This window comes from Rutilus rutilus (genome assembly GCF_951802725.1).
Source record: "Rutilus rutilus genome assembly, chromosome: 8".
NCBI lineage: Eukaryota > Metazoa > Chordata > Actinopteri > Cypriniformes > Leuciscidae > Rutilus > Rutilus rutilus.
The window spans coordinates 13567170-13572306 of NC_140222.1; the positions used below are offsets into that span (position 1 = coordinate 13567170).

The 5137-nt window shown below is 38.3% G+C and overlaps 1 long non-coding RNA gene across 1 annotated transcript; it reads left to right on the forward strand.

The window, feature by feature from the left end:
• The first annotated feature begins 476 nt into the window (after positions 1 to 476).
• On the forward strand, positions 477 to 4535 carry LOC311294601. The gene is made up of 3 exons (XR_014628088.1): positions 477 to 532; positions 637 to 698; positions 4473 to 4535. It is a non-coding gene; the product is annotated as an uncharacterized lncRNA (long non-coding RNA).
• The last annotated feature ends 602 nt before the right edge of the window (positions 4536 to 5137 follow it).

Consider the following 5137-nt stretch of genomic DNA (forward strand, 5'->3'; position numbering starts at 1 on the left):
TCTCAGTTCATCTGCCTGTTCTGTCATTATCAGTAACTCTTCACAATGTTCATCATCATCATCATCATCATCATGTTCATTGGTGTGTTTATCAGTGTTGAATGTGAGTGATGCGACTCTCTCCTGGTACAAAGGAATCAGTGTATTGTCCAGCATCAGTGTGTGTGATCTCAGCATCAGTCTCTCTCTACCTCTGGAGGTGGAATATCAGGATAAAAACACCTACAGCTGTGTGCTGAACAATCCCATCAGCAACCAGACCACACATCTGGACATCAACACACTCTGTCACACATGTGCAGGTACCACAGCACTGATGATATATGTGTGTATTTACTGACCTGATCTCTGTCTTCTGTTGTAGATCAGACTGATGCATTCACTTCTTTCTTTATCATTACAGCACCGGACACACTCTCTCCTTCAGTTCCTCCAGTCTCAGTGTCTCTGATAGTGTTGGTCTCTGCTGGATCTCTGATGATTGTAACTGCAGTCGTGATCTTCTGCATCTGCAAGAAAGGTAGAAAAACAGGTTAGAAGAGCAAGAAATGAATGCATGTTAAAATATTTATCTTTTTCAAAGCTCACATTTGATATAAACGTTGTAGTTTTAACACATCTGTGATATTTATACAGTCCAGACCCAGGAGAAAGACAGAACTGATTCAGCAGTGTGTGATCCAACAACACCAAAAACGGTAAGATCTTTTATGACTGTGTTGCAGTCAGTCTGATTGAAACTTGCAGATTGTAGTTTTGTATGCATCAGAGTGTCATTGATGGACGGGGGTGATCAGTCTTGGTCATTATTACCTTCAGTAAGGGAGGCTCAAAAGAGTTTTTTATTCTATTTACACTAAGTGTATGTATTGTTTGCAACTCAATGTAAACACTAACATACAATATTTCCATTTTGCAGACCTATATATTCAATGTCCATTAGGGCCCAAGCCCTGAAAGGGCGAAGGCCCTATTGTTTTCCTAAGGATTATTTTTACAATTAAACTTTCTTACTACATGATGTTGGTGTCATCGATTTCATCATCTGAAAGGGCGCTTAACTAGCCTGACTTCGTCATACTCATATTCTAGTCAGAATGTGAGTCTGATACCGCTCCATAGAGATTTGATTATGGGGCGTGTCTCAACCGAACCAGAAAAAAAAAAAAACTCTGCACTCAATTGGATAGACCTACAACCAATCAGAGCAACGGAGTAAATGACGCATGTTCTTCATTCATATTTCCAACCAACAAAATGTCGCGGCTCTCTGTTCCTCTTTTAAAATGAATGCGCTGTGGATATCTTCTATAACAGACGCGATGGCGGAATCTACACATGATGTTTCATAAGCAAAGTTCGGGAGGAGCACGTACAAATAATCAATCCAATATCAACTTGTCATCAAACCATGTCTAACGTTACCCTATATCAGCATGAGGAAGCATATTCACTCTGTCAACTTACCTAACACTCCTTGACAGTTTTTCAGCATCCCTCCACCACCCCGAATCCTCACTCTTGACTTGTTCTCTCACAACCAGGAACACAGGGGGAGTATGGCTACCGAGCCCACAGCCCTCTCCTCGGACAGCACGTCATATAACCTACGCATTTATTCTATCTGACTTATTTGTGTGAACTCGTGAAATCTCATATACACATTTATTCTATCTGACTTATTTGTAAGTGTGAACTCGTGAAATCTCAATTCTCCAGCTGCAGTCGTCTTTGTTGTAAACTAATTCAAATCAAGCGCTCTTTGGTGACGTGGATGATTACGTAACCGCAGATCATCTGTCCATCATCGATTAAAGCCCGCCCTGGCAATTTGATTGGCCCGGCCTTTTGGGAGCCGAGCATAATTACTCCTCAACGGATCGAGTCCAGACCGAACTTCCCGACCAAAAAATGTTGTGGGCGGGGTTCGGGCTGGCACCCAGGCTAGCGCTTAACATAACAAAACAAAACAAAAAACACTTATAAAGTTTCCAATTCGTACATTTAGAATATAATCAATGTGATGTTGAAGTGTTGAGCTATATTTCACGAGAATCAAATAACAAAAGGATCTTGTTATTTAAATAGACCAGACTACTACACTATGTCTTATTTCATTATGTGCCATGTTGTGCCTCACGTTCACACGCTGATTATAATCAGATTAGATCAGTGTGTGAGCGTGACATTATATTGGTATGAGATTTTTGTTATGTAAGTTATCTAAGAGTATACTCTGACACTTCAATGATATTTCTCATCAAAAAGCTAAAACACTCAGTGATTGAAAAATAAAGATTTTCACAAACGGTAGTGTATACCTTTTAAAACTCTTACCAAAAACCACAAAGTATTGGGCTGCAAACATTTATCCGCCTGATGCAGTTACAGTGTCAGGTTTAGAACGTCTGCAACAAAATACAGATTGACTCTATATCAGGGGTGCAAAACTCTGTAAGGCCACAGCTTAATTAATCACACACCTGATCCAGCTAATTATAGTTATATACTCTTATATAATATTTATAGTTATACTCTTTATTATGGTGAATATATTTAGAATATACTTAAAAAAAAAAAACTCTACAAATGTTACTGCCACTCATCAACAGAAGATGTTACAGTTGCTAGGTGACAACAACAAAAACAATCCCCATTTTAAAAACTCAGTCTGACCTTTGCGTCCATCGAGGGATGCAGCGTCTGAATTGGGACCAAGCTTGGCTCCAGCTTTCAGATGTAAGGTGGGCCAAGTGACAATCCTGGTGGACCGGGGTTTTAACATTTTTTTTTTTTTCACTGTAACAAATGTTGTAACTTTATTTTAAAACAAAAGCAGCATGTCTTAAAGGGGTGGTATAATGCCCTTTTTACAAGATGTAAAATAAGTCATTGATGTCCCCAGAGTGTGTATGTGAAGTTCTACTGTAGATCAAAATACCCCACAGATATTTTTATATAGCATTTTAAAATCTTCACTTTTTGAGGGTGAGCACTATTCCTTTAAATGCAAATGAGCTGCTGCTCCCGACACAGATGGCGGAGCTTCAACAGCTTGCAGTCACACAGACATGCACTGAAAATTTCAAAAACTTTTAGCCTTTTATGTTCAAACCGGAGTCAGACAATGACGGAGAGACTCAAGAAGAAGTGACAACATGTAGAAGCAACAGGACATTTCTGAATTGTTAGTTGATGAATTTATGTAGCTTATGTGTAGTTATTTTCTAGTCATTGATTAGCATATTCTATCTTGATAATCTATAAATCGAGTTCCAGGGGTGGGGTTTATGCAAATTCTAGGGTTGGTGATGTCACTAACTAGTCCTTAAAAAAGCTATTTCTTTAAAAGCAAATATCTCCCTTTGCTTTGAACTTTGAGCATTGTAACTTTGCAGATGTTGTTTATGCTCAAACAGCAACATAACACACTTACTAAAGTTAGAAAAGTGAAATCATAATCAACCACCCCTTTAAGGGACTCTATATAAACACAGAGCTCAACGCTAAGGAGTTTATGGTGAGGCCTACTTGCCCTTCCAAAATTTTCACTTGCCCCAGTTATTTAATAAATAAATAAATACATACACAAAATAGCACAAATAAATACAACAGAACAAATAAGGTCAGATCAGGTATGTAGTAACAGTATATAGGTACAAAATACTATATGCATTAAATATATTAATCCTTATTAAAGCTAAATAAGTTATTCAGTCAAGGTCAGCAGCAGGTGTATTAAGCTACTGTCACTTTAAGATCAAATGCACTGATCTGACACATTTCAGATATTCTCTCAACTGTTTACGTTCATTAAGACCTTTTATTTTACATCAGTTAAGATTGTTTACTTGGATACAAGCCAAATTGGGCATTTTGACATAATTTTGTGTGTACTCATTTGTTTAAGCACGATAAGACACAAAGATCTCAGTTCAGACTTGTGAGTATGTGCAGTGAAAACAACGCGCGGTTACCAAATTGAGTTTCTTTCGAGTCTTCTTGCACGTGAATTGTTTAAGGTCATTTGAATGTTTATGAAGACCGTGGTCACGTTTTAATACTGCTTTCTAAATAACAAGTGGGATTTTGATATCAAGCAGCGAAAACCCAATTTCACTCAAAATCTGAAGCTGAACTGAACATCACACCAACTTTACAATCAGTCCTTGTTTGGCGTGGAGCCAGGGTGGGCCAAACTCCTGATTAGGTGGGCCATGCCAACTCTTGCCCCCCTGTGGAGCCGGGCCTGATTGAGACACAGCCTATATGTGTGTTGCAGGGCTGGAACTAAGCTCTGCAAGGCTGTGGCCCACTAGGAATTGGGTTTTGCACCATTGCTTTTTATCCTTGCTATTTTTAGCAAATCTTATTTTACAGACACTTTAATAAGGTCTTGTTTTAAAGGTTGGTCTGCAATTAATGTTCACTTTGCATCAGCAGTTCCTGATTGTGTTTTTGTTTCCTTGCAGAAATCAAAGAAAGAGGTCATGTATGAAAATGTCCCTTAAAATTGATGATCAAAAACTGGATCTACTGGATCTGATGTTAGAGCTCATACGGGCCCTGACTCACAAACTTTGCTTTCTCACAGAATCTCTGCTTTGCTTTTGATCTTTCTATGACATTTTGATCACATCTGTTTTATTTTTTATAAGTTGTTATTGTGATGTCTGATATTTTGTTTCTCTGTATTAGTACTGTAATGTATTGGTTCACAAATAGAACAGCATCCAGAAACAAAATTTTGTTTTTTAACTTAACATCACATGGAAATTTACTAACTTTATTGAATATTGAACCCACCCTTCACTTTGAGCTTACGTTTGTCACTTCTTTTAAAATTGAATATTGAATGCATTGCACAGTGCTGTACAGTAGTCTGTAAAGGCGAGATTTTTTTACCCCCCAAAAAACAGAGGAAACTCGGCCCGCAGCCGATTCGAAAGATTTAATTGGTCACGTCAATCACAGTGCCGATTGCCTAATCTACACCTAACGCTTATTTGAGGCCTCGATATGGGCCTACTTCAAGTGAAATTGAAGAACGAACTGCTGTGATGTCAATTCGAACAAAATCAGGCTTAAAAAATGAAGTTCGTTTTGGGAGTTTGAAACAGCTTGCCAAAGCGAACTT